We start from the raw sequence: 12,036 nt of genomic DNA, 5'->3' as shown, positions 1-12,036 counted from the left end.
AGGACCACACTTAGTATTGATAACTGGCTTGGGAGGAAGGTTATCATTTCCTTCACTCTATAGATGAAGGTACAAGTTCAGAGAGGCCAGGCAAGTTCCCCAAGGACACACAGCTGATAGGCAGTTTTCAGAGCCTTACCACCCATGCCCACACCTCCTTCTGGCCCAGGGGTCTCCCTGCAGCTTGAAGGACAGCCCCGCCCCGTGCAAGGTTCAAGATGGAGCTGGAACACTGGTCCGAGGGGGAACCTGACACAGACCACAGCCACCTTGGGGTTCCTGCTCCACTCCTGCCTTTCTCCCTGGCTCCTGCCAGCTGGCCGACCCCGCCCACTGGTGCAGGGGAGAGTTTGGCTCCGGAATAGGCTATCTGTTGGCCCCCAGAAAGACAGTGGAGGGTGCCCCAGAATGCAAGCACCTCTGGTCTAAACCCCAGCCTCCCACTGTTCAGCTGGGCACGGAGAGGCCAGGGCAGGTGCCCAGGCCAGCAGGGCGAGCCAGCGGGAGAGCTAGAACAAGAGCCCCAGGCCTCAAAGAGCACTTAGCTGGTCCCCTGCTCCCAACCAATCCACAGCCCGCACAGGAGCAGAGCTAGGTGAGAGCCGAGCCTTGGGGAGGTCACCTGCCAGGAAAGAGCTACAGGCCCCTTGTCAACAAGGAGAAAGCCAGCTTCCTGCTGCTCCCCAGACTTGGTTCTAGAAGGCGGAGAGGAGAATAGACAGAAAGACAGGAAGAGCTTATGAGGATGCTCAACAGGTCCCTTGAGGTCCTCCGAAGTATCCAGAGGCCTGCAAGCCAGGGAGGCAGAGGGCACAGCCGCCTTTGCCCTGGAGAGATACTCAACGCTGTGCCCAGGTGTCATCGAGACCTTCCTTCACACAACCCTCTGTCCCCAGAGCACGTTCAAACCTGGACACCCTGGACACACCTGGACATCCTTTGACCTTCACCAGAGCCTGTTACGAGTTGCCTTTTACAGGTGAGGAAACTGAGACTCATAGCGGTTGGGCAATGTGACATGGATGGGAAAGGTTCCCACTGGGTCCCCTCCCTGGCTCAGCTGCCAAATCACTAGGAACCTTTTGCAAGCCTCTTCCGGCTCTGCGCCTCGGTTTTCCCATGTGTAAAACAAGGCCGCTGTACCGATGGCCTCTGAGGACCCTCCAAGCAGTCAGGTGTCCCGGCACGGGGCAGCCCCGGGCTCCAGCCTGCCGGCGTATTGCCACCCCTCTTGCAGTTGAACAAGCACTTATGTGCCTGGTACCTTGTTGCATTTTCTCAGGCATGGGCATCATCAGCCCCATCTTATGCACGAGGCAAGTAGAGTCAAGCAGGGACACGAAGTGACTCGCCCAAGGCCCCACAGCCTGTTAGTGGTTGGGCTGCACTGTGAAGCTAGGAGATCTGACCAGACTTTCCATCTCGATTCCCTAGAGCTGTGCCATCCAGCCTGGTAGTCACCGATACATGTGGCAGGCTGACCTCCACATCCTAACCCCCGAAAGGGTGCCTACGCTGCCTTCCATGGCAAAGGGACTTTGCAGATGTGATTAAGGATCTCGGGACAGGGAGGTTATGGATCATCTGGGTGGACCCAATATGATCACAAGAATCCTCATAGGTGGGAGTCCAGGGGATCAGAGTCAGGGAAGGCAAAACGACAGACAACCAAAACAGGGGGGAGATGTGCCCACGGAAGCAGGGGTTGTGATGATGCCCTTTGGAGGCGGAGGAAGGGACACATGGACGGCATGCAGGTGGCTCCCAGAAGCTGGAAAAGATAAGGAAGGAATTCTCCCCCAGAGTCTCCAGCGAGAACCCAGCTCTGCCAACACCTTGATTTTATTTTTTTTTATTTGTTTTTTAACATTTATTTATTTTTGAGACAGAGAGAGAGCATGAACAGGGGAGGGTCAGAGAAAGAGGGAGACACAGAATATGAAACAGGCTCCAGGCTCTGAGCTGTCAGCACAGAGCCTGACGCAGGGCTTGAACCCACGAACTGTGAGATCATGACCTGAACCGAAGTCGGACGCTTAACCGACTGAGCCACCCAGGCGCCCCAACACCTTGATTTTAAAAGCCCCCATAAAACTCATTTCAAGACTTGCAGCATCCAGAATCCTAAGATGATACATTTATGCTGTTTTGAGCCACTGAGATTGTGATACTGTGTTACCGCGGCAACTCGGAAGCAACTCGGAATTAAGGCTGCACTTGAAATGTGGTCACTCCAAATTGAGATGAGCTGTACGTCTAATACACGCACTTTGGGGCGCCTGGGTGGCTCAGTCGGTTGAGCTTCCGACTTCAGCTCAGGTCGTGATCTCACGGTCTGTGGGTTCAAGCCCTGCATCGGGCTCTGTGCTGACAGCTCAGAGCCTGGAGCCTGCTTCAGATTCTGTGTCTCCCTCTCTCTCTGCCCCTCCCCCACTCACACTCTGTCTCACTCTGTCTCTCAAAAATAAATGTAAAATACACGCATTTCCAAGACTCACTGCAAAGAGAATTTATTTCATGACAATTTTTATATTGACGACACGTTGAAATGACCCGCATTTCAATATATTAGATTAACTATATGATGAAAATTAATTTCCCCCGCTTCTTTCTTTAAGTGTCGATATTGGAAAATTCAGAATTACACACGCAGCTCGCACTGCATTCCCATGGGTCAGCACTCTCGAGGTGGACTTTTCTCACTGCCTCGAGCTCGGCTGGGCAGACCGGGCCCCACCCCCTGTGCTATAGTTGGGGATGGGGCGGGGGGCTGGTGCTGGGGAGAAGAATCAGCCCCCCACCCACCCTGCAGGTGGGGGTCAGATCAAGACCCTCCTCTCCCACGCCCCTCCCCCTGGGGCGAGTCCCGCTTCCGGCCCGGCCCACGTCCCTGCGAGGCTTGACTTTTATTTTTAGCAGCCTCAGCGCCGCTGGCTCTCAAGCTTGCTGGGTGTGGGCCAGCCCCAGGCCACCATTTCCCTGCCAGCGGGGATCTCCGGGGACCGGGTTCTACGTTGGGAGCCTCTCAGGGCTGGTAAGCAAGCCTCTCAACATCCCACGGCAAGTAAAGAGTATCATAATCTGTGCGTTTTCCATGTCGAGGCCCAGGCCAGGAGGTCTCTACAAGCGAGGAGGGGGCTGAGCAGAGTCTGAGCCTTCCTCCCAAAGGCCTGACCCTGGGGACCCAACGCGGGCCGCTTGCCAGGTCTCAGGCAGCCTTTCTCTGGGGGCATTTTATACCTTGGAAAGTATCCTAAGCAAGAGAAAAGGCCAGAAGCAGTTTGGAAGGAGGTGGGTGTGGCTGAAACTTAGCTTCAGGCTGTGCAGGCAACATCTTCTAGAATAAAGTGGGTCCGAGTAGTAAAAAAAAAAAAAAAAAAAAAAAAAATCCATGCAAACATAAAGGCAAAGCTACATGAAAACCAGAGTGCCTGATGGCTCAGAACCCAGACTCCAGCATCAGGAATACCTGGCTTCCAGTCCCTGCCCCATCCCCTAGAGAGCTCTGGGTTGGCCTGCTCTGGGCCTCGTCTCCTCCCCTGCCCAGTCTGCACACATTAGCACTTGGAAGAGTGCTGACCTCATGCAGGAACCTGCCTAGCACGGTGCCCGATGCTGGTGCCCAGCCCTAGAGAATGTTCCATGTTGTTAGTATTTACCAAGGGCTCCAGGTGTATCCAGCACTGTGTGAAACAGTTAAGTAATTCTCATTGACACAACAAGCTCGTGAGGTCCCCGCTGTCACTATCGCCATTGAAGAGAAGGAAACTGAGGCAGAGGCAGGGGATGTCCCTCTTCCAGCTATTGTGAGGGGCAGAGCCAGGAATTTTTTTGGTAATGGCTTCATTGAGATATAATTCACATGCCATACAATTCACCCCTTTAAAGTGTACAAGTCGGTGGTGTTTATATATATATATATATATATACACACATATATATACATTATATATATACACATATATACATATATATATATATACACGCACATACATACTGGTGTATTATTTTTGTTTCTTTGGTGGAATCCTAACTGATACCGTCTAGACTCGTTTTTAGTTTTAAATCACGTTCTATTTTCTAAGTACACATATGTTTTTAAGCAGACAGATTATATAGTAATTTAAAAATAATATAAAGGTAGGGTATATTTTATGGCGAATAAATGATACTTCAATAAAGCCATTGAAAAATAATACTATAGGGGCGCCTGGGTGGCGCAGTCGGTTAAGCGTCCGACTTCAGCCAGGTCACGATCTCGCGGTCCGTGAGTTCGAGCCCCGCGTCAGGCTCTGGGCTGATGGCTCAGAGCCTGGAGCCTGTTTCCGATTCTGTGTCTCCCTCTCTCTCTGCCCCTCCCCCGTTCATGCTCTGTCTCTCTCTGTCCCAAAAATAAATAAACGTTGAAAAAAAAAAATTAAAAAAAAAAAAAAAAAAAAGAAAAATAATACTATAAAAGTGATAGCTGCTCATTACTTTTAAAAGGGAAGGGGAAATACAGAAAAGCATCCGACTACTCAGAGATGACTACTATTAACATGGTGGTATATTTCCTTCCAGACATAGATATGGGGTATAGGTACAGATATGGATGAACCAGACACACACACAATCATCAATATTGGGATATGTGTACATCATTCTTTACCTTGCATTTCCTATTTCCTATTGACAGTTTTCTATACCATTAAAAAAAATATAGGGGCACTTGGGCGGCTCAGTCAGTGAAGTGCCCAACTCTTGATTTCAGCTCAGGTCATGACCTCACGGTTCATGGGTTCGAGCCCCACATCGGGCTCCGCGCTGACACTGCAGAGATTGCTCATGGTTGTCTCTCCCCTTTCTCTCTGCCCCTACGCCACTGGCTCTCTCTCTCTCTCAAAATAAAAGAATAAACTTTAAAAAAATTGAAAAGAAAAAATCTAGGAGCAACTGGGTGGCTCAGTCGGTTGAGCATCTGACTCTTGATTTCAGCTCAGGTCATGATCCCAGGATCGTGGGATTAAGCCCTTCAAGCTGAGCTTGGAGCCTGCTTAAAATTCTCCCTCTCTTGGGGCGCCTGGGTGGCGCAGTCGGTTAAGCGTCTGACTTCAGCCAGGTCACGATCTCGCGGTCCGTGAGTTCGAGTCCTGCGTCGGGCTCTGGGCTGATGGCTCAGAGCCTGGAGCCTGTTTCCGATTCTGTGTCTCCCTCTCTCTCTGCCCCTCCCCCGTTCATGCTCTGTCTCTCTCTGTCCCAAAAATAGATAAAAAACGTTGAAAAAAAAATTAAAAAAAAAAAATTCTCCCTCTCTCTCTCTGCCTTTTTTCTCCCTCTGCCCCTCTCCCCCACTCACACTCTCTTTCTCAAAATAAATAAATGTTAAAAAAAATTAAATGGAATTGTATTTCATATTGTGTAATATGTCCTCATCCAAGTAAGTTCTGTGGTTTGTTAATAGCATTGTACCAATTTCAATTTCCTGGTTTTGAAAATGTCCCATAGTTACATAAGAAGCTGTCGCTGGGGAGAGCTAGGTGATGGGGTACCTGAGGATTCTGGACTATTTCTGCAACTTCCAAACAAAAGGGTAAAATGTAAAACCAATGTAGAAAAAGAGTCATTTTGATTCTCTTTTAATTTTGATGGACTCATTATTTTATTTTATTTTTTTCAATATATGAAATTTATTGTCAAATTGGTTTCCATACAACACCCAGTGCTCATCCCAAAAGGTGCCCTCCTCAATACCCATCACCCACCCTCCCCTCCCTCCCACCCCCCATCAACCCTCAGTTTGTTCTCAGTTTTTAACAGTCTCTTATGCTTTGGGTCTCTCCCACTCTAAACTCTTTTTTTTTTCCTTCCCCTCCCCCATGGGTTTCTGTTAAGTGTCTCAGGATCCACATAAGAGTGAAAACATACGGTATCTGTCTTTCTCTGTATGGCTTATTTCACTTAGCATCACACTCTCCAGTTCCATCCACGTTGCTACAAAGGGCCATATTTCATTCTTTCTCATTGCCACATAGTACTCCATTGTGTATATAAACCACAATTTGTTTATCCATTCATCAGTTGATGGACATTTAGGCTCTTTCCATATTTTGGCTATTGTTGAGAGTGCTGCTATAAACATTGGGGTACAAGTGCCCCTATGCATCAGTACTCCTGTATCCCTTGGGTAAATTCCTAGCAGTGCTATTGCTGGGTCATAGGGTAAGGTCTATTTTTAATTTTCTGAGGAACCTCCACACTGTTTTCCAGAGTGGCTGCACCAATTTGCATTCCCACCAACAGTGCAAGAGTGTTCCCGTTTCTCCACATCCTCTCCAGCATCTATAGTCTCCTGATTTGTTCATTTTGGCCACTCTGACTGGTGTGAGGTGTTATCTGAGTGTGGCTTTGATTTGTATTTCCCTGATGAGGAGCGACGTTGAGCATCTTTTCATGTGCCTGTTGGCCATCCGGATGTCTTCTTTAGAGAAGTGTCTATTTATGTTTTCTGCCCATTTCTTCACTGGGTTATTTGTTTTTCGGGTGTGGAGTTTGGTGAGCTCTTTATAGATTTTGGATACTAGCCCTTTGGATGGGCTCATTTTTTTAAACTCTTTCCTCCATCAGAAATTTATTTTATGTATAGTGAGAGGCAAGGCTCTGACTTTTTTCCAGATGGCTGGCCAATCGTACTAGCCTTCCTATGGAACCATTCTTTACCTGGTGATTTGTGCTGCTATCTTTATCATATACTGAAGCCTCTAGGTGATAAGGACTGTTTGTGAGCCGGTTGCGTTTTTTTTTTTTATCTTTTTTTTTTTTTTCCATTTGTTACATCCTTTCCACTCTGTTTTGATTTTTATAGCTTTAGTATGTTCTAAAATGTTCCAGGACAGCTGTTATTTTCCTTCACACATCGAATTACTCTTCTTAAAAAATGACTCTTGGGGTGCCTGGGTGGCTCAGTCGGTTAAGCATCTGACTTCGTCTCAGGTCTTGATCTCAAGGCTTGTGAGTTCAAGCCCCGCGTCGGGCTCTGTGCTGACAGCTCAGAGCCTGGAGCCTGTTTCAGATTCTGTGTCTCCCTCTCTCTCTCTGTCCTTCCCTCACTTGTTCCCTCTCTCTCTAAAATAAACATTAAAAAGAAATTTTAATGACTTATTTTTCAACATATTTTGATTTTTTATTCTTCCAGATACAACAAACGTTATTAAATATTTCAAAGATTTCTTGTTGGACTCTCGTTAAACTTGCAATGTAACTCGAGGGAAGCTGACATCTGTACAATATCCAGTCTTCCCATCCAAGGCCATCGTATGACAGAACCCCCCTTTATTTCTTTGTGTGTTTCTCAATAAGAATTTGTCGTTTCTTCTTGTAGATATTTCAGATTTCTTGTTCAGTTTTGTCATTGGTATTTTACGACTGAGATCTTCTTAATAAAAATTCTATTTTCTAGTGGTTTTGTTGGTACGTAGATGGTACAGATATACAGGACTGTGATCACCTTTCCTATCCAGTCGCTTCACTGCATCTCTTATTAATCCTAGTAGCTTTTTCAGTTAATTCTCTTGGTTTCCAAGGGGCACAAACAGGTCCTCTTTAACTCAGCTTCATTTTGCCTCCTTTCCAACAGCAGTAGCACTCTGGAGCCACAGGACCATTGGGTGGATAAACACAAGCGAGTGATTTATCATCTACGAAGTTTAATTCCCTTGCACGTAAACTACGAAAATAATACCGAGATACAAGTAAGCACTGCCCAGCTTGCTCAGGTGCTACAAGAATCAGATAAAATAGTTGATATCAACTCCAATTTCAGAGTCCTTAAGCAGTAATAGTGTCTTTTTCTCCCCCTCACCTTCTGGCTTCACATCTTACAAGGGTGGCTTACGCTTGCAGATCAATGTTGAATAACAATGGTAAGGGACGTCCCTATTAGGTTCCTAATTTTAACTGGAGGGCTTTCAGGGCGTTACCAAAGAGCCTGTTAATCACGTGATCATGCTCCTATAGCTGGAGCAGAAACACAACAGGAAAATCACAGACCCTGTTTAAGGCCGTTGGGCTCCCTTAAATTTTAGAGCTCAAAAACCTCCCACAATTTTATGTGTCGACTATACGTCAATGAAGCTGAAGAAAAAAAGATTTTATTGAAAATCTTGCTGGAGGTTGCTATGCTTTGTTTTCTTTCTTTTCTTTTTTCTTTTTTTTTTTTTTTTTTTTTTTTTTTTTTTTTGAAAGACAGAGAACAGGCAGAGAGAGAACAGAGAGAGAGAAACAGAATCCAAAGCAGGCTCCAGGCTGTCAGCACAGAGCCCTAGGCAGGGCTCGAACTCACCCACCGTGAGATCATGACCTGAGCCAAAGTCAGACGCTTAACAGACTGAGCCACCCAGGCACCCCTGTTTTGTTTTCTTAAGGAGTCAATTCCTTTATGAGTTTCAGCAACTCTGGAATCCAAGTGAGAAAAACCCCCAGGATGCCAGGGTAAAGTTTCAGCAGGGCCTGTCTCCTTGTGGAGCTCAGACAGAAAGAGCACTGGACCTGGGTCCTATAACCTGGCTTCAGATCCCGATGGAGTGGGGGAGGGAGGGGGAGAGCTCCTTGCTAGCTCCGTGACTTTGGACAAGTCCTATTAGCGGCCCTGAGCCCAGCTGTCATCAAGGGCGGAGCTGAGTATCCAAGCCCGGGCCCATTCCCTGGGATCACACCCTGAGATCCTGACACAGGGAAGCTTCCCCTGGGAATGGTAGGTGGGAGGGAACTGAGAGCTCTGGGGGACTGTGGGCTGGGTTTAAGGGGGAAAATTCCTAAAGCCTTCTCCCAATACATTGTCTATGAAGTGTTGACTCATCAAATCCTCCTAACATCTACTAAGTTCCTGGCACCGTGCTAGTCCCGGGAATCAGTGGTCAACAGCCCCGCGCCCCGGGTGGCTGGGGAGACAGACAACACAGGAGCACAAATAAACGTGCTTTCTTGCAGGAGGACGGGGCAGGGGCGACCCGTACAGCGCCCGGCCGATCGATCGCCGCAGTCGGCTTCCTCCCTTCGGTCCGCTCGGGCCAGGCCCAGCGCCGCCCAGCACCCGCAGCCAGAAGGAATGCGTTGAGCGACGCTGCATTCAGAGCACGCGGTTCTGCTCTCCCAGGAGCCGGTTCCCGGACCGCGCCAGGCCCTCCCGGGGCAGCCAGGGCCTCTCCAGGCCTCCGGGGCCTCCTGCCCCGCCTTACCCACCCCCTGCCGGAGCGCCACCCAGGGGGGCGAAGGGAGGGCCTGACCGGAGGGAGCGAGCTAACCTGTGTAGGGGTGGACGCTGGGCGCCAGCAGGCGCCCTTCCAGCAGCCCCATCAGGGACTTGCCTGGGACTGCAACGTGGTCTAGAAGGACCGGGGCAAGGCGGCCCCAGGGGCCTCAGGAATCCCAAGGATCCTGTTTTTCTGTTGCAGAAAAAAAACCAAACATTTCAAATAAAAATCCTAAGGTTGGCATTTAGGGGCCCAACCAACCCTTCCAATCAGGTTTCCAGTAACTTTGTCTTCTTTTCTCCTCCCTGCTGAAGCCCTTGTCTTAGGGTCTGTGACTGACCGTGCCCGTCCCGGAGCAGCACCGGGTGGCAATCAACACTCCAAGGTTGGCTTGATGCTTGACCAGGTGAGGGGATTGCTCGGCACCCACCGGGTGAGGCCCGATTCCCACATCAGTCTCATTTCCCTGACAGACTCCTACTGTAGAAGCACCGGCCTTCTTTACAGATGAGGGAGTTCAGGCTGGGAGCTAGAACCCAGGCTCTACTCCAGTGGTCTACAAACGGCACGTGCATCCAAATCACCCTGGGGGCTTATTAGAACACAGAGTGCTGGGCCCACACCCAGGTTTTGTGACTCACTAGTTCTGGGGTGGGGTTGGGTGATTTGCATTTATCACACATTCCCAGTTGATGCTGATGCTCTTGGTGCCGGGACCACACTTTGGGAACCTCTGCCCTCCACAACGATGCCCCCTCTGGATCAATTTTTGGCATTTAGGCAGACCTTACGTTCCCCATAATGCCACTTCCTGCGGTGAAGATCTGTGATGAATTTACCTAACCCAACACGATACTACAGGGCTACGTTCCTGACTGTTCACCTGATGTTCTGTCCCCAGAGGACTGCCCTCCCTGTGCTCCGTTCAGTCCTCGGGAAGTGCTCCCCCTGAACACCAACAGGACACAAATTTCCTACAGTGGGGGTGCGGCCATCAAGCAATGAGGGCAAATGACTGTTCATGATGAATTTGCTCCCAAGTGACCACTAGGAAAGGGGCCGCTCAGGGCCAGGGAAGGAGCTGGAAAGCTTGGGGAAAACTGCCAGAGGCTTCCAGAAAAGGGGTGTTCAGGACTCGGGCTGGGGAGCTGAGTTATGCACGGGGCAGGACAGGGTCTTCAGCACCTGAGCACACTGGAGAATGATGCCCGCCCCCCTCACCCCCCCCCCTCACCTCCCCCCCTCCCACTTCCAACAGGAAGCGACCTGCCATCACTGCTGTAACCACAGGGGCCCTGGGCGTGGTAAGCAGAGACTTGGGACAGAGAGCTGAGGAACTGGAGACCTTCCCAGAACTCATTTCCATTTTATTCCCCAGCGTGTACATGTGGCTTCTTTGTCAGATTCTAGCGGGCTTGAGCAGAGCAAGAGTCTATTCTCACTCATACTGCACCTTATTAATTAGGCTATGAAAGAATGACATCATATATGAGAGAGCTCTTATTAATAGTCACAGCCGCTATTTATCAAGTGCCTGCTATGTACCAGGGACTTTACATACATAATCCCACTCAATCCTCCAACAGCTCTGACGAATAAGGTGAGTGCTGAGATTATCCCCATTTTACAGGTGGGAAAATGAAGGCTAAGAGAGGTTAAATAATTTGTGTGAGGTCCTAGTGGCTGGGAAATGACAGACCTATTGTCTCTCCATCTCTAAACTGTCGCTTTCCACCGTAGCATCCTGCCCTCGTTTCCTGAACACCTGCTGTGCAAGGCTCTGGGTGGGTCTGCAAGATGAATCATTTAAGCGGTCACTTACTCAACAAACCTTTTTTTGAGCACTTGCTACTTTGTATGGGCTTATTTATTTATAGCATGCCTTGTTCCAGAAAACACATAACAGAACTTCTGTGTTTGAGAGACTAAAATTTTAAAGGTGTGGTCACGGGACGAGTGACAAATGGAAAACAGAAGTTGAAAAGGTCAGAAGAGCCCAGGAATGAAACAGCGATCCAAAGTACAGGCCTTGAGGTCCTACGTGGTACAGAGACAGGCTACAGGTTGTCCTCTGAGCTTTCCAGCAGCCAAAACGCTGTTCGGGATCCATGAACCAGTTGCAAGAGGAGAAACATGACTCACGTAGGTCCCAGGACCAGAGAGGCCTTTTCCCGGTGCGTTCGCAGAAGAGACAGAGCATCATCAAACATAGGGAGCGATGTCCACAACGCTGCACATACAACACAGGTGTCAGGGGACCTTTCCCGTAGGCCCTCCATGCTGGCCCAAGTCCTGCAGCCTTTCTGCAGCAGGGAAAGGATGACAGCACAGGGCAAGCATGCCTCGCCCTGGCTTAATCCATATGCAGTGTTTGTAGGAAACATTTACAGCAAACTTACAGTCAACTGGCTAAATGCAGTCCTCGGGTGAGCTTTGTTTGGCCTGAGAAGGATATTTAAATTGATTGGATTACAAGGGGGTATTTGCACCCAGATGTTCATACCAGCGTTATCAACAATAGGCAAATCACAGGGGCACCCGGGGGCTCAGTCGGTTGAGCATCTGACTTCAGCCCAGGTCATGATCTCATGTTCATGAGTTCGACCCCCGCGTCCGGCTCTGTGCTGACAGCTCAGAGCCTGGAGCCTGCTTCGGAGTCTGTGTCTCCCTCTCTCTCTCTCTCTGCCCCTCCTCCACTTGTGCTCTGTATGTCTCTCTCTCTCTCTCAAAAATAAATAAACATTAAAAAAAGAAATGATAGCCAAGTTACGGAAGCAGCCCAAGTGTCCACGACTGATGAATGGATAAA

General features: G+C 49.0%; 1 long non-coding RNA gene across 1 annotated transcript; it reads left to right on the top strand.

Annotated features, from left to right (window-relative positions):
* Positions 1-2,433: 2,433 nt before the first annotated feature.
* LOC123593168 lies at positions 2,434-11,799 on the top strand. Its single transcript, XR_006710164.1, has 4 exons — positions 2,434-3,034; positions 7,613-7,727; positions 9,542-9,633; positions 10,968-11,799. It is a non-coding gene; the product is annotated as an uncharacterized LOC123593168 (long non-coding RNA).
* Positions 11,800-12,036: the final 237 nt, after the last annotated feature.

Source organism: Leopardus geoffroyi, chromosome D4 (assembly GCF_018350155.1).
Source record: "Leopardus geoffroyi isolate Oge1 chromosome D4, O.geoffroyi_Oge1_pat1.0, whole genome shotgun sequence".
NCBI lineage: Eukaryota > Metazoa > Chordata > Mammalia > Carnivora > Felidae > Leopardus > Leopardus geoffroyi.
Note: the sequence above shows the minus strand (reverse complement) of the source record. Positions and strands in the feature narration are given on the sequence as shown.